This window comes from Sphaeramia orbicularis, chromosome 9 (assembly GCF_902148855.1).
Source record: "Sphaeramia orbicularis chromosome 9, fSphaOr1.1, whole genome shotgun sequence".
Lineage (NCBI taxonomy): Eukaryota > Metazoa > Chordata > Actinopteri > Kurtiformes > Apogonidae > Sphaeramia > Sphaeramia orbicularis.
The window spans coordinates 47,594,315-47,617,893 of NC_043965.1; the positions used below are offsets into that span (position 1 = coordinate 47,594,315).

Here is a 23,579-nt window from a genome sequence, read left to right on the forward strand (position 1 = left end):
CATGTTTGAGTGTGAATCAATTGCTAATAAAAATTGGGAATATGATCAAATGTGAGAAAACATCAGATTAGCTGCATTAAAACTGTTTTGATTTTACAGTTTTCACACAGTATATCACTTTCTGATATTGCATTCCTTCCTTCAGAAATTTGACACATGGTGTCCAGCGGAGTGGACATTTTTGGAACTCCACAAAAAATTATGAAGGTAGATTTGTTTCTATATTGCTTTCACCAAAAAAAATATTTTCATTAAAAAAAAAAAAAAAAAATCAATTTAAAAAAAATTATCTTCAATCAAAGAAAAAAAAGTGTTCAAATGCAATTTTTTGGGTCGTAATTTTTTTTTTTTTTTTCATTCAAAAACGTTTTTTTTTATTGATCTTTTTTTTTTTTTTTTTTTTTTTTTAGTTAAAGCAATAAAGAAACAAATCTACCTTCATAGAAAAACAGGTTTATTAAAGAAATTCAATTGCATTGTTTTTTCATGCCTAAAGAGGAATAAAAACATTCAGGAAGAAAATCTCAACTAATGTTTTCATAATTCATGCATGAAAGGGTTAAACCAACAGACCAGCACAAATAATCCTCTTTACAGTCTGAGACAAATGCAGTTTTAGGGCCTGATTTATTTAAGGTTTGACTTTCACTTGACTGTGCACAAAAAAACACACTGAAGCTTATCTACTAACAGGTAGTGATGTAGTTCTGGAGACCAAGACCAATTTTTTCGTGGTCTCGATCTTGTCACGGACTCAACTCATTTGGTCTCGGTCTTGTCCTGGTCTCGAGTCTCTTTAGTCTCGGTCTTGTCCTGGTCTCGACTCTCTTTGGTCTCGGCCTTGTCCTGGTCTCGACTGTCTTGGGTCTCGGCCTTGTCCTGGTCTCGACTCTCTTTGGTCTCGGTCTTGTCCTGGTCTCGACTCTCTTTGGTCTCGGTCTTGTCTTGGTCTCGACTCTCTTTGGTCTCGGACTTGTCCTGGTCTCGACTGTCTTTGGTCTCGGTCTTGTCCTGGTCTCGACTCTCTTTGGTCTCGGTCTTGTCCTGGCCTTGACTCTCTTTGGTTTCGGTCTTGTCCTGGTCTCGACTCTCTTTGGTCTCGGTCTTGTCCTGGTCTCGACTCTCTTTGGTCTCGGTCTTGTCCTGGTCTCGACTGTCTTGGGTCTCGGTCTTGTCCTGGTCTCGACTGTCTTGGGTCTCGGTCTTGTCCTGGTCTCGACTGTCTTGGGTCTCGGTCTTGTCCTGGCCTCGACTCTCTTTGGTCTTGGTCTTGTCCTGGTCTCGACTGTCTTTGGTCTCGGTCTTGTCCTGGTCTCGAAAGTCTTGGGTCTCGGTCTTGTCCTGGTCTCGACTCTCTTTGGTCTTGGTCTTGTCCTGGTCTCGACTGTCTTTGGTCTCGGTCTTGTCCTGGTCTCGACTGTCTTGGGTCTCGGTCTTGTCCTGGCCTCGACTCTCTTTGGTCTTGGTCTTGTCCTGGTCTCGACTGTCTTTGGTCTCGGTCTTGTCCTGGTCTCGACTCTCTTTGGTCTTGGTCTTGTCCTGGTCTCGACTGTCTTTGGTCTCGGTCTTGTCCTGGTCTCGACTGTCTTGGGTCTCGGTCTTGTCCTGGCCTCGACTCTCTTTGGTCTTGGTCTTGTCCTGGTCTCGACTGTCTTTGGTCTCGGTCTTGTCCTGGTCTCGACTCTCTTTGGTCTCGGTCTTGTCCTGGCCTCGACTCTCTTTGGTTTCGGTCTTGTCCTGGTCTCGACTCTCTTTGGTCTCGGTCTTGTCCTGGTCTCGACTCTCTTTGGTCTCGGTCTTGTCCTGGTCTCGACTGTCTTGGGTCGACTGTCTTGGGTCTCGGTCTTGTCCTGGTCTCGACTGTCTTGGGTCTTGGTCTTGTCCTGGTCTCAACTGTCTTTGGTCTCGGTCTTGTCCTGGTCTTGACTGTCTTGGGTCTCGGTCTTGTCCTGGCCTCGACTCTCTTTGGTCTTGGTCTTGTCCTGGTCTCGACTGTCTTTGGTCTCGGTCTTGTCCTGGTCTCGACTCTCTTTGGTCTTGGTCTTGTCCTGGTCTCGACTGTCTTTGGTCTCGGTCTTGTCCTGGTCTCGACTGTCTTGGGTCTCGGTCTTGTCCTGGCCTCGACTCTCTTTGGTCTTGGTCTTGTCCTGGTCTCGACTGTCTTTGGTCTCGGTCTTGTCCTGGCCTCGACTCTCTTTGGTTTCGGTCTTGTCCTGGCCTCGACTCTCTTTGGTTTCGGTCTTGTCCTGGTCTCGACTCTCTTTGGTCTCGGTCTTGTCCTGGCCTCGACTCTCTTTGGTTTCGGTCTTGTCCTGGTCTCGACTCTCTTTGGTCTCGGTCTTATCCTGGTCTCGACTCTCTTTGGTCTCGGTCTTGTCCTGGTCTCGACTGTCTTGGGTCGACTGTCTTGGGTCTCGGTCTTGTCCTGGTCTCGACTGTCTTGGGTCTTGGTCTTGTCCTGGTCTCAACTGTCTTTGGTCTCGGTCTTGTCCTGGTCTCGACTGTCTTGGGTCTCGGTCTTGTCCTGGCCTCGACTCTCTTTGGTCTTGGTCTTGTCCTGGTCTCGACTCTCTTTGGTCTTGGTCTTGTCCTGGTCTCGACTGTCTTTGGTCTCGGTCTTGTCCTGGTCTCGACTGTCTTGGGTCTCGGTCTTGTCCTGGCCTCGACTTTCTTTGGTCTCGGTCTTGTCCTGGTCTCGACTCTCTTTGGTCTTGGTCTTGTCCTGGTCTCGACTGTCTTTGGTCTCGGTCTTGTCCTGGTCTCGGCTCTCTTTGGTCTCCATCTTGTCTTGGTCTTGGGCATAGCGGTCTCGATGGGATTTGTACAACAACCGCATCATCACAGAATAGTATCTTATTAGTTATTCCACACCCACTTCAAATGCAACCAATCAGATGCATCTATTTTAAAACATGTTTCATTGTATAAATTTTCTCAACAGACAATGCCAGCCCTCCACAGTCCACTAGTGATGTAGTTCCTGAAAATGGTCTTGAGAACCTCTGCCTTAGCACAAAATAAGCCTGATGTACATGCAGGGAGTTGGCACAGTTGTTGATAAATGCAATGAGTCAACAAACTCTTTTCCAGGTGCTGAGATTTCAGGCTCCCTAAACTCACCATCTGGTCCAGACTCTCTGGGTACTAAGACTCAATCACACCCACTGGCAGTTCAGCTCCTCCCTCCTATTCCTCAGTTTTATCACAGCTCTGCCCTGAAGTTTGAAAACAGAAGTTTGAGTATCAAACTGGAAAAGCCCTTAAACTAAGGGCACTGAGGAGGACACGATGGTCTGCCCAGACTCTCCGTCCTGTAATGGATCCTGCACAAATGAGTCTGAACCTGGAAGTGAGTTTGTGTTTTGACCGTCATCTCAAAGTCAATGGGTGTTTGATGAGATACCTGAAGGTCTGTCGTTAACAGACGCTTAAGAGGGTTACACATTTCATTCTATGACATTAAATATGGAGGTGGTTTTTTTGTGAATTTTGACTCTTTTACATGTTGTAACCAGTGGATGAGTGAGTCTACAGAGGACATTCAACATGAAAACTCATTTACAGCCCTGTCGTGTTGCGCTCTTACATTGTAAGACCGGATAAGTTGAGTTTACTTAAAAAAATTGAGTAAACCGGTTACCTTAAAAAATGTAAGTAATGAGTAATGAAAACTTGAGTGTATTAAACTTAAATGCTTGATTTGAATGGAATTGCTATTTTCAGTACAACACACTAAATGCCAAGTTAATTTAACTCAAAATTTGTTGCAATGTCAATTGCTTCAGATAATCACTAACTTAATATCATCAGTGCATTGGACTCATTCCCAGTTGATTTAAATTAAAAATTTTTGCAATATAAATTGCTTTATGAAATTATTCAACTTAATATATTGTAGCGTGGATGGAAGTTCAACAGGAAGATAGCACAGTGTAATTTACCAGTAAAGGAAGTGCTATTATTTTGGCACGGCATAAAGATTTTTAATAAACAAGATCTATTATAGATGAACAGTAAATCCATTGTTCTTCCTATGGCTCTCACTCATGGTGCAGCTCTACAAAAATACAAAAACAAATACAAAAAGGCCAAATTAACACTAACACCACAACCCCACTGAACCCCTGCACAGAAAAATAACACATTTTCAACAACATGCCCAATACCCACAATGCAATGCGGAGATAAAAAGGTGTGGTCATGACTAAAACTTAGTGATTTAAATCCATTCAACTTAAACTGTTTTGTACTTTCGACTATGTCTACAAATTAGTAGAATATACTTAACATTTTATAGTAGTGGAATAAAACTTAAATCATTTAAGTACATTGTAATTAATGCATTTTAGTAAATACAAAGTCCGGGCTTACAGTGTACAAACTGTTCACTGGATCAAACTAAAACGTTGGCATTTCATTGGTAGTGATGTTGAAGTCACACATTCATTTTACTGATGGCACTGAAACAAAAACCATTCAAGTGATTTTGCATTTGTGAAGCTTATTTTGCTGAATAACAGACTAAGATATCCAAGGATCCTGATTTTTCTTTTTTATGACCACACAAGATTTTCTGTAATAATCCAACAGCCAACTGAAAATCCTACTGACTCTTGCTTAAGGGAACTGAGGCAATTCTCTCTTCCAGTTTGTCTTTTAAAATACAGAACATCATCCCCTCATCCTACGGCTCTTATTCTCATAACAATAGATGCAACAATACAAAACAGATACAAAACAATAATGAAAAATAACATAATTAGGAAACGACCGATGTGGATTTTTTAGGGCTGATACCGTTCTTTTTTTTTTTTTTTTCTTTTCATTAGTCCTAGCCGATGACTGATACGGGCTGCCAATTTTCTTTCGCCGATATTTGGAGCTGAAACTGCTTTTGCTCGCTCAACAATGATAACATTTATTTAACTTAAAATAATATTTAACAAATAGTAAACAAGGTAGAACGGTGAATTAGAACAAGTAATGTTACATGCAGTAGTGTTTAACAGTTTAATCTTTGTTGAACTTTATCAAATATACATTCAAATAAAAACAAAGAGTTCAGTGCTCTTAATTCTTAGAGTGATTTCATTGAAAATAAATATTTAAGCATAAATTAAAAAAAAATACAGTGTTCCACACAGTAGCAACAAGCAAGCAACACAATATAATGCACACTGTACTCTACTTAATTTTAACAGTAACCAACTCTTTCCCACTCAGTCATTTAATGCTTAGGCCTAAGTTTCAGTGCACTTATCGTACATAATCTCTTGTAGCGCGCATTTTTCTCGATAAGGAATTCCTATTAAATAACATGAATAACAAGAATAAGGTGAAAGTAGCTGCTGCAGTCTGCGTTTTGAACACCACCGATGAGTGAACATCTGCTGTTCTCTCATCGTCACAGCAGCGATGAGAGGGCGACATACAGAGAGAAGCTATTTATTTCACTACTAACACACTTTACCACAGATAAACCACCATCCTCATATTAAAGTTTCTGAAGGTGGGAAAAGGAAAATGAGCTGCACAACAGCAGAAGGCTTAGAGCACAGGTGTCAAACATGCGGCCTGGGGGCCAAATCCGGCCCGCCAAAGGGTCCAATCTGGTCCGTGGGATGAATTTGTGAAATGTAAAAATTACACTGAAGATATGAACAATCAGTGGTGTCAAAATCATTTTAATTCAGGTTCCACATACAGACACATACAGACCAATTAGATTTCAAGTGGGTCAGAACCAGTGAAATATTATTATTATAGCCTATAAATAATGACAACCCCAAATTCTGTCTTTGTTTTTTTGCTGCAAAAAAGTAAAATTACATGAAAATGTTTTCATTAATATTAGTCATAAAGGAATCAATAGTCAGCAGTGGAGGGAATTTGATTGGAAACTCAAGACCAGATTTTTTCACACTCCTTTGGTTATATCTTATTTTGTCGAGGATCCATCTACAGCAGAGGTGTCAAACTCATTTTAGTTCAGGGGCCACATTTAGCTAAATTTGATCTGAAGTGGGCCGGACCAGTAAAATAATAAAATAATAATGTATAAATAATGTCAACTCCAAACTTTTCTCTGTTTAAGAGCAAAAAAAACAAAAATTTACATTATGAAAAGGTTTACATCTACAAACTATCCTTTCAAACAAAGTGAGTAACATTAACAAACTGAAAAAATAAGTGTAATTTTAACAATATTCTGCTTCAGTTCATCATTTACACATTTACATTATATTATAAAAAATACACAAAACATTTAGTAACAGGCAGAATCTTGTTAAAATTGTACTTACTTCTCTTGAGACATTTCAGGTTGTTCATACTTGTTCTGGTTATTTAAATTTTTTTTGCGAAATTATGCTTTGTTTTAGTGTAAACACATGAAAAAATTTACATTTACAAACAGAAAAATTTGGAGTTGTCATTATTTATATGTTATTATGATAGTATTTTACTGGTTCTGACCCACTTGAGAATGAATTGGTCTGAATGTGGAACCTGAACTAAAAGGCTTGCTAACATCTTAGTGTAATTTTTGTATTTCACAAATTCATCCCAAGGGCCGGACTGGACCCTTTGGTGGGCCGGATTTGGCCCCCGGGCCGCATGTTTGACACCTGTGATCTACAGCTTTATGCTGGAGAAATTGTGATAAAACAGGTGACCATACACACGTATTTTGGGACTGTCCGAGCTTGTTTATATACTGTAAAAATATCAAAGAGGAAAATTAAAAGAATTGTAAAAACAGAAGTCCCTTCAAATGTTTTGTTCTATTTACTTGGAGTCATACCGGTCAATGATTTTGAGCAGAGATATATTTTACATATTTTACTATTGATTACTAAAAAAATAGTAACAGTAAATTGAAAGAGTGTCAAATCACCAATGATAATAGAATGGAAACAAAGACTGAAACAAGTGTACACTATGGAAAGAATGACCGCATCATTACAGATGAAAATGGATCTTTTTAAGTGGAGATGGCACATGGTCGAAGACTATTTGTATAGTTAAACTTTTTGGGTTGTTGACGAGAATTGCTCTTATAAGCCCTGACATGGTGTTTTGTATTTATATAGATGTGTGGATATGTATACCAATATATGAATATTTCGATATTTGGCAATGTATCTATAGATGTAGTATAATATTTGTAACAATAATAATACTATGCGGTGTAATTTTTTTTTTTTTTTGTCTTGTCTCAGATGTTTTGTTCTGTTTTATATTGTGCAAAAATCTAAATAAAAAGTAAAAAAAAAAAAGAAAAGAAAAGAAAAGGTTTTCATTACCAAACTATACTTTTACAAAAAACATGAATAACCTCAACAAATATGAACAAACGGAAATGTCTCAAGAAAACTAAATTCAATTTGACCAATATTCTGCCAGTTACTAAATGTTTGTGCGATTGTAATGCACATGTGTAAATGATAAACTGATAAACTGAGGCATAATATTGTTAAAATTGCACTTGTTTTTCTTAAGACAATTCAAGTTGTTCATGTTATTGAGATTTTTAAAGAAACTTTGCAGATGTAAACCTGATCATAATGTAATTTTACTTTTTTCACTGTTATTATTTCACTGGCCCGGCCCACTGGAGATCAAATTTAGCTGAATGTGGAACTGAACTAAAATGAGTTTGACACCCCTGGCTTAGAGGAATTAGTAAAGCACCTTAAATTTCACTTTCACTTTGTACGATCGTATGGTCTGTGCATAATCATTGCGAGGTACATACCCCCCCCCCCCCATCAGCAGCATGTGCTCCTCACATTTCTGCCTGTCTGTAAATCATGCTCAGAAAAATATATCAGGAAACGATGCAAGTAAAAAAATGCAAATATCAGCCTGGCCGATGTATCGGTCGATCATTAATCATACTATCCTTTTATATTGGGATAAGTATCATTCTTTTGGTTAATTCAGTTTAAATTATTATCTTTGTTTCCAAAATGCCACAGAGATTGTTTTAACTTCACTTCTCTCAACATTTTTTTTATCCATGACTATAATTTTAAATGTTTTCCTCTAAATTTCTAAAATATTTCTCATGCTCTGACTATAAATAATTATTTTCTACCACATCTAACCATCTACTTTCTTCACATCTCACTGAGGAAGAAAATTCTGCCATTAAACTTTAAGGAAATATTGATGATCATAAACTAGATGGACATAAATATTGGGACACATCATGTCTACAGCTGTGGATGTCCTGTTCATGATGATTTGAAAAAGAAACATCAATATTAATAATGAATATGATATTTATCTCAATATTAAACTATATCAAATGACATTAGTCATTGTTTTGTATCCCAGACCCCTGTTAAAAGAAACACCTGAATTCAATAAAATTATTCTCTGTAAAGTTGTCATTAAATTGCTGATCTCTTCTATGACAGATAATGATTCAGTCAGTGCTCAACAGGGTTTCAAGGCATTTAGTCCAACACACACTTGGTATCTATGTGAAAACTTTGTACAAAATGAAAAACTCTGTTGTCTTTAATTGTATTTAATGGTCTTATTCTTGTCCTGTCACAAATACGTTCATGTCATGCAGGAACACACAATAAATCTACTCCCTACAGAAGTTCTGGAAGTCAGTCATACAAACTTTGTCCAAGATTGTTGGTGTGACGGTGCCTTTTCAAGCAAAGACGTGTGTGTTGGGTATATTTCCAGACAGCTGTGTTTTTACTTCAAATCAGTCAACACTCACTGACTCTGGACTCCTGCAGGCCAGGAGGATGATATCTTTATACTGGAAGAAAATGGACATACCCTCAGTACATATGTGGGTGAGGGAGATGGCATCTTGTATTGTACTGGAACGACTCACTTATATTGTTAAAGGAAAGGGAGGGGGTTTTGTGAAAATATGGTCACCTTTAACTGCATTTCTCAGATGTTGTGAGACCAGTTAATTTTGACAACGGTGCTGATTTATGGAGCTGTATGCTGTTTATGCTTATTTTATTTTTATTTATTTATTTTTATTTTTATTACCTCCGCCAAGGAGGTTATGTTTTTGCCAGGGTTTGTTTGTTTGTCTGTCTGTTTGTTTGTCTGTCCGTTAGTGTGCAACATAACTCAAAAAGTTATGGACAGAGTTGGATAAATTTTCAGGGTTTGTTGGAAATGGGATAAGGAAGAAATGATTAAATTTTGGTGGCGATCGGGGGTGGGGGGGCCCACGGGGGGGGGCACTGATCAGCCTTGGCGGAGGTCTGCGCTCTCTGAGTGCTTCTAGTTTGTTTGTTTGTTTGTTTGTTTGTTTGTTTGTTTGCTTCATTCATTTATTTATTTGGGGGGAATGTGTTGCTTATTGTTTGCTTTATGTTGAGTATAATGTTAAGTGTGTAATATAACATTCAATAAAGATATTGTTTAAAATAAATCTACTCTCTCTTTTATGGACATGCCAGGGTGTATTTCACAGGTAATCGGTATAATCCACTGTAAATTATTCCTTTCAGGGAATTGCTTTGATTTATTTAATTTAAAATTACCAGAGGGCATTTTATAATTTAATTTCAGCTCATTCACAGTTCTATACTTTATGTTTCCAAATCATTCTACATTCATTCTAGTACTGAAAGTTCACAGGTAAAACATGTCTTTGTTTCCTTCCAGCCTTCTGACTCCCTTTTTATTCCTATCAAAGCTCAGTTTTCATAGCTGAGACGCAAACTCAGTGTTGGACTCTGTATTTAAGTGTTGTCTTCAGTTTGTAATTTATGCTGTTTCTTTTTTCTTTTTTTTTATGTTAATTTTACTTGTGCTTTATTTACAGCTGTTGCTTGTAAAACACTGTGGAACATTGTTACTGCTACATTAGTCACCTTTAATGTTGTGATTTATGGGCTCCCTCCATTATGCAGCTGTTAGCATTGTTAGATGTGAGTGACAGATGTATTATTCAGTTATAAGCGCTTCTTCCAGCAATGTAACTGTCAAGGTTACTGATTGAAGCAAACATCTTTTACTTTTAAAAAGTTAACATCTCCCTAAAAGCAATACAAAAACACGAATGAATGCTTCTCTGTATCTCCACTCTATCCTTCCACCACTCAGTGAATGTACAGCCACGTCTACCCACATTCACATAATAAAAACTGACAGGAATTGAAATAAAGTGCTGTGTATATTTTTTGAACCGCATCTTCTCTCTATATGGTTGGATTCCAGTAAAAAAATACACCATTTTCACTCAGAATGGTGTTGAATGATACAGTGTTTTTGCAGAATATTCTTCCAGTGAAGTTTGACCTTGAATTCTTTGGATATAAATGAATGAATGAATGATTTATTTATTTTTTTTAAATGGGACAGTTTGTATTAATGAACATTTACATGTAAATACAAGAGATTATAACCATATGGCTAATTTCCATCTTGAGTCCCACTGGCAGGTAAAAGAAAAAATAAAACAAAGAAAAACAAAAAAACAAAACAAAACAAAAAAAAAAACAGCTTACAGATAGCATAATACCATAACTGAAGTAATTAAGTAATTCAGAGGTGACCATGCCTTTGCTGCAGCAGCTCCTAAACCAGTGGTTCCCAACCTTTTTTTGTCTCCTCACTCCATTTTAACCCTTTCATGCATAGTGGTCACTACAGTGCACAGTTATTTTCCAGCTGTACTCTTGTATATTCACGGGTTTTGTTGTTTTAGTTCCATATCAGCCAACACAGTGGACACTTATACATTATCCCATAAACTGCAATTCATCCCATTACCGTAACTTTGCTGTTCTTGATAAACCTGATCTGCACTAACATGTTTGAGTGTAAATCAATTGTTATTTGTTAGACAAAAAGTTTGTTTGTTGGTTTTTTTTTGCATATTACCTCCATGAAGTGAGTAATAACTAGCAGCAGAATATGTTAAAATGTGAGAAAACATCAGATTAGTAGGATTAAAATCTTTTCATTTGTTTTTATCTCACTTTCTGATATTGGGTTTTAAACACGTTTCTTTACTTCAAAAATTAAACGCATGGACATTTTTGCAACTTCATAAAAAAAAAAAAAACTCAATAGCTTTTTTTTCATGCCTAAGGGGGGATAAAAACAAGAAGAAAGAAAAAAAAATCTTGACTATGGTTGTCATAATTCGTGCATGAAAGGGTTAACATCACAAATTTCTGGCAACCCCAGACATTCAAAACAGAGACTTTTTTTTTTTTTTTGTTGCTAAAATTAATTTGCACATTTTATTGATTTTAGACATATAAAACATAGAAACAAGACCCCCCCACCCCAACCCCTCAGACAGCACATGCCAGTTACAGCCTTATGCAGACAAAAACGAAAGAGAAAAATAAAATTAAAAGGAAAAAAACCCACCAGACATCATCACTACAATACACCAGTCATCATTACTATATTATTATACTTCGTGTCGTACAGGATTTGAGGGTTGCAAAGCTAAGACTTCTTCCATTCAGAAAATTGTCTGCCCATCATTAATAGATTTTTCAGATCTGCAGGTATATAATCTAAGAAGGGTGAGCAGACTTTTAAGAATAGTTCATCCTTGCCCTTTATAGCAGCTTGTAACCTTTCATGGGGGAGGATGTTAAAGATCTCCCTGTACCAGAGTGTAACATTAGGTGGAAGAATTTTGATCCAGTTTTGCAGAATGCACTTCCGGGCAACTAAGAGGAGTTTTTCAAGGAGCCTATAGTGTAATGCGGTGAGATGCAGGTCTCTAGAGGGAAGGCCTAGGAGGAAAACCCCAGGGTCTTTCTTAATTTTTATTTTAAATATTCCACTGATCACCTTTGAAATAAGTGTCCAAAATCTAGAAATAAGTTTACATTCCCAAAAATAATGATAATACGTCCCCCTTTCTAAGTTGCACTTGGTACACAGAGGAGAAATGGAGTGATCAATTTTGTTTAAAACAGAGGGGGTAAAATTAATTTGCTTTTGATCATGTAATAGTTTGCTATACCATGTTGCAAATAAACGCTGATTTTTGACGACATTTATTCTATATAATGTATATTGTTATGGACGGAGGCAGAAAATCCAGGTGTAGATTACTGCACAAAGTGAGAATTTGATTTTCCTTGGTCAGGATATGTACAGTCAGTCCAGCTTGGATTTACGAGGCTGACAATTAATACTGAACAAACAAGAACTCAAACTACGAATTATGAAAGAGCTGCAGCATCTGAAACTGACCACAATGAACATTTGACAGATAAACAGAACCACCGTGCTTCAGTTTCAGCTTCATTATGTCATGTCTTTTATGGATTGGGATTGTCTCTGTCAACTCACCATAGATTTTTATTATTATTTATTTATTTATTTATTTATTTATTTATTTTTTAATCAAGTACTAGAAATTTCAGGGAACCCCATTTGAATTCCAGGCGACCCCACGTGGGGTCCGGACCCCAAGGTTGAAAAACACTGTCCTAAACTATGGAAGGATCTGCCTCTCCATATCAGACAGGCCTCTTCTCTGTATGTTTATAAATCCCTTCTTAAAACCCATCTTTTTTCTTTGACTTTTGAAACCATGTAAGATGTTTGAAGGTATTATTTTATTGTATTGTTTTTATTTGGTGGTGGTTTCTTGTTGTTATTTATCTATTTTATTTATTTATTTATTGGTAGTTTTTTATTGTATAGTTTTTTATATTTTTTTCATCTATTGTTGTATTTTATTCTTTTATTTGGGTTTTATTTATTCTTCTGTACAGCACGGTTTTCTTTTTTTGTACAGTTCTTTGTCTTTAAATCTATTCTGCATTTTATACTTCCATTTTGGTTTTAATTATTCTTCTGTACAGCACTTTGGTCCACTGCAGTTGTTAACTCCGCCAAGGAGCTTATGTTTTTGTCACCGTTGGTTTGTCTGTCTGTCTGTGTGCAAGATAACTCAAAAAGTTATGGACGGATTTGGATGAAAATCTCAGGAAATGTTGATACTGGCACAAGGAACAAATGATTAAATTTTGGGGGTGATCGGGAGTGGGGGTGCACTGATCTGCCTTGGCGGAGGTCTGTGCTCTACGAGTGTTTTTCTAGAAAAGACAGCGCAGCGTAGTTCAAAAAGTTTGAATTTGAACCCTTCAGGTGCTGTAAAGCTATCTTTATATTAATTTTGGCAAAAACAGAGTGGATCTCTACAACCTGTTTTAATTCCTGCTTAATTTGTTACGTCTATAACTAGTTACGTCACAACATTTGCACATATAAGGTCAAGACTTCGCATGAATTCTCCAAGTACGCAATAATTGTTTGTCAGCAGCAGCGGTTGTAGTCTGTACTGAAAATATGTCCAAACTTCGAACTGATTACCTAAAATGTTCAGTTGCTGGTTGAACGGGACAGAGGAGCACGGCCAACAACCTGGAGGGGGCGGAGCCTGAAGTGGCTCATATACATTTAAAGGGCCAGCGCTCAAAACCACCTTTCTGGTGTCATTACTCAGAAATAGCATTGAAGATGGACCTGTGGAGTTGAAATAATGAAGAATTCAGACCCAAGCAGAGCATTTACAGTTTATGTAGACCACAGGGGGTGTAAGAAAATATCGGTTCTGCAATATATCGCGATATTTCATTTCACAATACTGTATCGATATTAAAAAGTACTGTATCGATATTTTTAGGTATTTATTCAAATGCAGATATAGCGAGGGTTCATTTTTGTTTTTTGTCTTTCTTTTGTTTATTATTATTTAACACTCTTTTATTCAATAATGTTAGTTCCTTTGTTGGGATCCAACTAAACTAATGTTCTGATGTTAGTTCTGAACTAATAGAATATGAACATTTGAACAGGATCTTAAACTATAATGTCTGTAAAACAGAATTTAAGTTTGAAAACAGGAACATTTTGTGATAACATTAGATCCTGTTGTGATCGAATAACAATGTGTTCAGTATTTGTGCAGATTTCTAGTGTAATTCAATTCTTCCAGGAAATAATCTTTTATAAAAGAAACAAAACCAAAAAAAAATTGCCTTTCTAACAGTATCATGATGTATCGTATCGTGATCCTGGCATTGTGATTTGTATCGTATCACCAGATTCTTGCCAATGCACAGCCTTATAGACCACAGGGAAATGTTTTAAAATGCATAATTCCATTTAACCCATAAAGACCCAGTGTGACTTTTGTGGCAGTTCGCAAATGATTTTTTCTCTGTATTTGCCCTTTCTTAAGTGATTTAGCACCGTTCATTGTAACACTATCTTTGTTATTTTGCATTTCTTCAGTAAAAATCTCGTGTTTTTCTACATTTAATTTACTGATCATGTAGACGTTCATAAAATCTCACAGTAAATTCAAAGGTAATTATATCAGAAACAGAGAAAACGGAAGATTAAGTGACTTTTTCAGCAAAATCTCTAATTAACTGAACAAAAACCCAGTGTAACTACAGAGCCTCTGAACATCCAAATGGGTCATATCTGATGACCATGAAAAGATGACAAACTGTATTTTAGACCAATTATATACAAGTATTGATAGGATTAGTGGATCAACAGGTACAGGGGGTACAGGGGTGTCAAACATGCGGCCCGGGGGCCAAATGCGGCCCGCCAAAGGTCCAGTTTGGCCCCTGGGATGTTTTTGCCAAGTGCAAAAATTCCAAAGTCTTGAACTGAATTAAGCAAAAAAAAAAAAAAAAAAAAAAAAATTAGCTTGAAATAAGGAAAAAGTCTTGAATTAAGCCAAAAAAAAAAAAAAATCTCAATTAAGCCAAACAAAATCTCAAATTTTGCAAAAAAAATCTTGAATTAAGCCAAAAAAAAATCTTCAATTAAGTAAAAAAAAAAAAAAAAAACTTCAATTAAGCAAAAAAAAAAAATCTTCAATTAAGTTAAAAAAAAATCTTCAATTAAGCAAAAAAAATCTAGAATCAACAACTTATTTTTTTTCTTTGTTTTAGTGCAAAAAATAACATTAAATTATGAAAATATTTACATTTACAAATTATCCTGTAACACTAAAATGTGAATAACCTGAACAAATATGAAGAACCTGAAATGTCTAAAGAAATTTAAGCACAATTTTAACAATCTTTCTGCCTGTTACTCAGTCTTGGTAGATCTGATCCATAATGCACATGTAGAAATGATAAGTTGAGGAATGATATTGTTAAAATTGCACTAAATTTTCTTACGTTTTTTAATTTAAATTTCAGTTTTTTCAGTTTTTTTTTTTTTTTTTTTTTGGATGGTTTATAACAGTAAGTATTTTGATAATTCAATGGGTTTCTTCCACACTAAAACAAAGACAAAAATTTGGAGTTGCCATTATTTCTAGATTATTATGTTATTACTTTTCTGGTCCGACTCACTTCAGATCAAATTTAGCTGAACATGGCCCCTGAACTAAAATGAGTTTGACACCCCTGGATTAAACAGTTTAGATCCGTAGATGGTTCTGGACCATCATGGATGTTTGGGTCTTTATGGGTTAAAAAAGCAAAAAATATCACCCCTTTAAAATAAACTCTATGATGACTTGTTCTAGAAAAACTTTAAACTCTTTCATGTTTTTAACACCTGTTTGACATTTTGACTGTTAAAAAAAAAAAAAAAAAAAGTTCTAAAAGCTCTTAGCCTTTCTTACTTTGAAGAGGCTCGATTTGACAGTTCTAGCTCAAACTAAACATCCCTTTATAAATATAGTTTAGTTTTTTTCTCAGATTGAGCAAAGAGCATTAGAGTATAGCTGAGATAAAACAGTAGTAATGTTTAAAAACCGATAAAGCCTGTTTAAAGGAGTGGTGTTCATTGGTTCAGCCCTATCTAAAGAAAACTTTAAGAAACGGATCTAAGGTGATTAAAATCATCCACTGCCAGTTCAACTTTCAGCACAAATCAAAGCTCTATGCATTACTTTCACATTCTTTTGCAGAGAGTGATGCAAGGCAGACAAGCAGCTCCTATTGTCTCCTAAAGCCCTGCAAATCTGAGTACCCCCCCCCCCTCCCCCGGCGGCGGTGGCGGCGGCGCTGACTGGATTCTACGCCTGTGACAAGCTAGTGACAGATCATCGCCAAGAGGGGAGAAATCTGTCCATAGAATAATATAGCATGACAGGCTCTCTGAAGAATACATCTCACAGCTCATACGACAATCACAGCAACCTGGTTTCATCACGGCGTACTGCCTCTGTGACATGCACTGAATTCATGAGTTAAAACCAGCCGACTATAAACACATCTGCCTGAACTGAGACATGGGACATTAGGGGAGACGGCCAAGGGCGAACATGTTCAGGTTATGTGGAGGTGGGCCGGACTGGGACTAAACAGATGGAAGACATAGTGTAAGAGTATTTATGGATTTGAAATAGTCAAAAGCCATATGCCAAGTAATATGTGTTTGAATAGATTTACAATATGTTTGTGGTTCTCAAATTTTTTACAGTGGAGTACCCCCTGAAATATACTTTTTTAGCCAAGTACCCCCAACTCTCGCTTCAGCATTACTGAGTGGAAAAAAAGTAGGCAACATTTGTTCATGTGCCAAACGTGTCTATTTATATTTTCTAAACTTTGTAAACAAACAATATTTAACTGTAAGACATTAAAAATAACTAATTTCTTAAAGCAGGGGTGTCAAACTCATTTTAGTTCAGGGGCCGCATTCAGCCCAAATTGATCTCCAGTGGGCCAGACCAGTAAAACAATAGCATAATAACCCGTAAATAATGAGGACTCCAAATTTTTCTTTTCGTTTTACTGCAGTCAAAATTAAATTCTGAAAATATGTACATTTACAAACTATTCAAACAAAATGATGTGAATAACCTGAAAAAACGGAAATTTCTTGAGAAAAATAAGTGCAATTTTACCAATATTACACCTCAACTTACCATTTATACATGCATATTACAGATTGGATCTATAAAGGCACAAAATATTTAATAACAGGAAGAATAATGTTAAAATGTCACTTTCAAAAGTTGAGGTTTTTCACATTTTATTGTTAAAGGATAGTTTGTAAATGTTAATAATTCAATGTAAGTTTTAACACTAAAACTAAGAGAAAAATTTGGAGTTCATTATTTATAGGTGCAATGTAATATTATGTTTTCACATTAAACTGAGAACATTTGGAGTCATTATTTATAGGTTATTATGCTATTATTTTAGTTGAGATCACATTGTTCTGTATGTGGAACCTCAACTAAAATGAGTTTGACATCCTTGATTGTTAATATCTTAAGTGTAATTTTTATGCTTTGCAAATTCATCCCGCGGGGCGGACTGGAACCTTTGGCGGGCTGGTTTTGGCCCCCGGGCCGCATGTTTGACACCCCTGTCTTAAAGTTAATTTTGTGTGTAAAATATAAACTGAAAAGTGCCCTCTTTCTTTGATAAGAAAAATAAATAAACTGGTCATTAATTAATAAATGAACTTTTTATCAACATAAAATAATTACTTCTCATTTTGAACAATATAAAATACACTGAAAAAAAATTTTTTTGGCCCTGCAATTATTACCTAGATTATTTGTTTAAAATCTACAAGAAATTATCAATTAATTATTTTTACTTTAAAATGTCTCTTTTTATTTAATGTGTTACTTGGTATTTGATCTTAATTATAAATTCTCTATTTGTTTTGTAAATTTTACAACTAATTAATATTTACTTAACTCCTGAATTGACTGCACAACCTGACAAAACTAAGTGAAATTTGCTCAGATAACAGAAGTAACCCTGGGAGTGACGTCAGAGGAAACTTTGCGCCCTTTTTCTTTTTCTACTTTCAGTCTGAGATTTGAAAAACCCGAAGAACCACAGGACAGACTGTGACCGGTTTTGTTGCTGATTTACGGCTAATTCGTGGATGTGGAGCCATAGAGGTGAGTTATGTGCATAATTTACTCTTTAGTGTCTTGTTTGATGAGATACAATCTGTGTGAATAACGAATACTTACTTATTAGCAATAGCTGACCAGTTTAGCCTGCTAGCTAGTTACCGAAAATACACGTGGTGCTTGTGGCGACAAGTTTGAATGTTTGTGGCTAGGTTTTCAGTTTTAATTATGATAACATAACCACAGTTGTTCTTTTTGCTTACAAAAATATGCTGCATTACTAGTCTATAAAATAATGTGCTGCTAATGCCGCTCGGCCAGAATGGACGGACAGACAACAAAAATGATTACAATACCCCTTTGGCCGAGGAGTAAAAACTAATATATTAATGACATATTAATAAAAATATGATATTATGATTTAAAAAAACTAATAATAATCATCATCATCATATGTGCATAAAGTACATCAACCTTGTAATGACCACCAGTGTGTTTAACCACTTGTTTATTGCGATATTTGACTTGCATTTACATTTACCTTAGATTTACTTGACTGGAGTGAAGTCAGTGAACACATCATCAATAGTCCGTCTTGTTTACCGTGAGCCGTGGAATCAGTGACCCGATTTAGCCGACTGGACGGAGTTCATGCAAGTCTGAGTCAGGGAACTGTTTCATCCGAACCATCTAAATGCGCTGTCTTTCCGTGAGTCCGCTAACTCGCGTTGTGTTCACAGTTGTGTTAGCATCATCTAGCGAGAGGACTCATCCAGATTAATGGAGACCTCGGTCTCCTGATTTCATGATTCAATACGAAGATTTTAATCATTAACCCGGGTGATTCAGGAACCGACTAGTTCTATTTTGTTATCATACAAGTTGTTTTCAGTTGCTACTTGCTAGGTTTAGTCTCAGTTGTGTTCAATGCCTGTGCCTCTGCATGTTACTGTAAAGTAGTGGTCTCATGTCGGTCCAGGGGACACCTGCTGCCCAATTAGATTTCAAGTGAGTGGGATCGTAAAATAACAACTTAATAAGCCCAGAATCACAACAAATCTACAAACATGTGTCTGACAGCATTTTTTTCAGGAATTCGTCCAACTCACTGTTTAATTCACTCTTTTTTAATGTTGATTTGGAAGAGATTGCTAGATGTTAAAATAGTGGTGTGATAGAGTAGACTAATTATCAGAAGTATGACACACAATTATTTTATTTGTTGGTTATTCTGCTATGTTTTGCTTTGTGTGGTTAACAAAAGCAGGGGAAAACTAATTTCCCAAAGCCAAAGTTGACATTTTCATGTGCTTGTTTTATATAACAAATTCTCTCTATATTTCACAGATTAAAGAACGCTGAATAGCCAACAATTTGATCTCAACAGTTTACCCAAGGTATGATTTTAGGGGTTTATCTTAATGTTAAAATTTTCATGTACACTATCATGGTTTAATTTTACATGTTGAATTTATTTTCCAGGTGCTATGGCATGGGATGGAAATGTAAACTATGTACTTTTGAATCAGACAATAGAATAGGATTATTAAAACACTACAGGCTAAAACATGGAAATTGTGGTCGTAGCCAGTCAGTCCCTTGTCTTTACGCTGATTGCCCATGTTCATTCAACACATTTAATGCCCTTCGGACTCATTTATCTAGACAGCATTTGGAATTGTTGCCCCAAAGGGAAGTCATGTCATTTAGTTGTCTACTGTGCAGTTCTAATTATTTAACTTCAGAGAGGCAATATTTTGAGCATCTTGGCAGCCACCTAAGAAGATTTGAAATGGTTACATGTGTCTTTAAAAACTGTGACTTTAGCACAAACATTTATTCTACATTTGCTACTCATAGACACAGAAAACACACTCCTCATTCACACGAAGACTTTAAAAAATGAAGTCTTACAAAAGCACTCTGAGCTAGCTGGTCCTCAGGCTGAGACCTATGTACAGAATGGCCCTGAGCCTTTGGATGAGCAACCACAGGACTTATCTCCAGACATAAAGAAATTGTTTGGTCAGCTCTTTTTGAAGTTGGAAAGTACTTTCAATGTGCCAAATAAGTGTATTGATGAAATAGTTGACGAGCTTCAGTTCATATGCAACAGTGCATCTGGTCCAGTGTTAAGAGATGTGGTTGAGTCCACCTTGAAAAGCCATAACTGTCAACTGGATTCAGCTGTTCTCTCAGATTTGGTAAAAAATCTTTGTGAGACACACCCAGTAAGTACAGCTTTGGGGTTACATGGGCCTTTTACTACATCATACAAGAGACGAGAATACATGAAGAAACATTTTTCTGTTGTCGAACCTGAGGAGTACATACTTGATAAAAACGAGGGTAAAACGTTCCAGTATGTGCCAATATTGCAGTCCTTGTTGCAGGTTTTGAACAATAAGACTCAGCAAATGGCATTTGGATGTGAAAGAAATACTAAAAAGTTTCCACAGTACCAGACATTTCATGATGGAGCTCACTATCAGAGCAATGAGTTTTTTTCTGCAGGTGATGACAGAATTGGTCTCATTCTGTACATTGATGACTTTGAGGTGTGTAATCCCCTTGGGACATCGCGAAAAAAGCACAAAGTTACAGCTGTGTATTGGGTGTTGGAAAACATTCCAGCACAACTGCGATCAGCATTGACATCTATTTATCTTGCTGTTCTGTGTAAAGCAGAAGACACAAAGCAGTTTGGATTCCAGAGAGTTTTAGAGCCACTGTTAACTGACCTTCAAAGCTTGGAGAAAGATGGTCTTTTTTTCCCAGGTTTTGGAAAAGTCATTAAAGGCACTGTGGTTAGTGTGGTAGCTGATAATTTGGGTGCCCATTCTGTGGCAGGATTTGTCGAAAGCTTTACAGGATCATACATCTGCCGGTTTTGTCTTGGGGATCGATCTGAGTTTCAGTTAAAAGAAGTAAGATGTGGGTTCTTCCCACGGAGAACTAAAGAACAGCATACCCTCCATGTTCAGACAGCTCTGTCCAGTCCAAATCTAACTCACTGCTATGGTGTGAAAAAACAGTGTCCACTGTCTGAAAAACTTGATTACTTTCATGTAACATCTGGTTACCCTCCAGATGTTTTACATGACCTTCTTGAAGGCATTATTCCAGTTGAGTTGGCATTGTCATTTGATGTCATGATCAAAAAGAAATATTTTTCTCTTATGGAACTCAATAATGCCATTTGTGAGTTCCCCTACAAGTGGAGTGACAAAACAAATCGCCCTCATCTAGTTCCAGCTAATTTTGCCACATGGAGATCAATAGGAGGCAATGCACATGAGAACTGGTGCTTGTTGCGTCTGTTGCCTCTGATAATAGGTTTAAAAGTACCTGAACATGAGCCTGTATGGCAGATGCTGATGACATTGAAAGACACTGTTGATCTTGTCATGTCCCCAGTCCATACGATGGAAAGCGTTTGTCATCTTGACAGTGTCATTTCAGAGCATCGAAGCAGGTTCCTTGAAGCTTTCCCTGAAGAAAAGCTCCTACCAAAGCATCACTTCCTTGAGCACTACCCTCAGCTGATTGAAGAATTTGGCCCTGTAGCTGCCTGCTGGACAATGAGATTTGAGGCTAAACATAGCTTTTTCAAAAGAGTTGTCAGGCAAACTGGCTGTTTCAGGAACATTTTGCTGTCGCTTGCAAACAAGCACCAGCTCATGATTGCATACCATCAATCGCATGCTCCCAAACCATCACTCTGGGTCACAAAAACAACTAAGGTCTCTTTAGATGTACTTAAGGATGACCTGCAAGACTTGGTGAGGTGTAGGTTCCCAGCTGTTACAGCACTACATATTACAAATAATGTTAGCTTTTTAGGCACTAGCTATGCAGTAGGAATGCTGATATGTTGTGGATCCACCGCAGGATTGCCTGACTTTGCAGAGGTGTTACAGATATTGTTGGTTTGTGACAAGCTGATCTTTTTTGTCAGACAACAAAACGCATGGTACCATGAGCACTTTAGGAGCTATGAGTTGGAGAACACAGGCAGTGTGCAGTTACTTGAACAAAGAAATCTTCCAGATACTTATCCTTTGGCTGCTTATACCCTAGCAGGAAGACGACTAGTAACCTTGAAGCACCATATTTGCCTTCCTTTTTAGGAATGGCATGACGACAACAATTGTTGCATTAATTTGAGCAGTATTTACTTCAAGCTGATTCATTCTTTATTTCTATATTTCAGAGACAGCTTCTGCCTGCAGAGATGGCTATTCCTGCAAAGCTTCGTATCATTTTGGGAGATGATGACATTCGCAAACTGATTTTACCATCAGGCATCCCTAGTAAACTTGAGGACCTTCATGATCATATTCAAGAGACATTTCATATTCCAGGAAAATTTACGTTGATGTATGAAGACATGGACTTTGGTGGCCAGTTTGTCACTCTGGGATCCACTGAGGAAGTACAGGACAAGGCTACACTAAAGCTTGTAATGACTGAACCAGTTGTCCTAACTCTAAGTGAATGTCCAGAACTTGAATCACCTTATGCAAGTTCCTCCCACTCATCTGGATCTCACGACACACTCCTGTTGTCCTCCTCAGATGAAAGCTCACCATCACACAGGTCTCAGCCATGGCCAGCTAAGTTTGAAATACCTTCATTTTCATATGATGTTGCCCTTGTGCTGGAAGCAGGAAATCAAGCTTATGAAAAGGATGGTACGCTGCTGAACAGTACAAAGTGACAAGTAGCATACTTGAGAGGCTAGCAGAGGCAATATTTTGCTATACCGCATACCCAACTGGGCTTCAAGTTTTAGCTGTGGTAGAAGCCTTAGTAGAGAAGTACCCATGCCTCAAAGAGCCAGGTTCTTTTAATGGATTATATGGTTGGCAACAGAGGATCAAATATAAGATGGGCAATTATCGAACAAAATTAAGAAGTCGACCATTAGCCATTCCAGAGCTGGAGATAAACTCACTCAAAAGAAGGTCTAATGATGAGCCATCCCAAAAAGGCATCAAAAGGCCGAAGAAAGCTGAAGTCAACTACCTGCCACCACTGCCATTAGGTGAGACTGAAGACACATTAGAGAAAGAGAGACTGGAGTTGCTGAAAGAAGTAAAAAAGAAGAACAATGACAGTGTCATTGCTACAAAAATGGAAAAGTCTTTTTCCTATCAAAGGATAGAAATTGTCAAGAAATGCCCTGCAGTTCAAGACCTTATGGAGCGATGGCCTACTCTGTTCTGTGAAAATCAGGTAAATCCAGTTCTTATTTCTTTACCCCATTGTTGGAATATTGTCATTTTGCAGGCTGAAAGATAATTAACAAGTTTTTGCAACCTGTAGTATGAAAACATTTTTGAACAAATGGTTAAACTAAATACATTTTGAATGTTGTCGCTTGTTTTGCTGCTCAGTATTACATACTGAGAGAATTATTGTACTATTGTGTCTCAGTCATATTGTATTTTTGTCGTCTTGTTTCAGATCAAAGAGGAGTTCAGAAGGATAACAACAATTCCTCTGGAGCGCACATTTTTGTCAGCATTGGACATGTACACTGCCAAACTCCTGGAAGTATTTCAGACAAAGGGTGGGGTTGCAGGCACCAAAATGAGACTCATGCTGAACTCAGTCAGCCAGGTAAAATGTATAATGTTTTAAAGTATGTTTTAGAAACTCAACAGAAGTGTCTCTATTCAAAAAAATCATGACTGTTTCTTCTTACTTCCTTATAAAAAAAACATTTTCTGTTGAATTT

The 23,579-nt window shown here is 37.0% G+C and overlaps 1 protein-coding gene across 1 annotated transcript in view; it reads right to left on the reverse strand.

Moving 5' to 3' along the window:
- Window positions 1–23,579, reverse strand: part of tmem8b (transmembrane protein 8B) — a 156,303-nt gene that overhangs the window by 58,581 nt on the left and 74,143 nt on the right. The window lies entirely within an intron of this gene.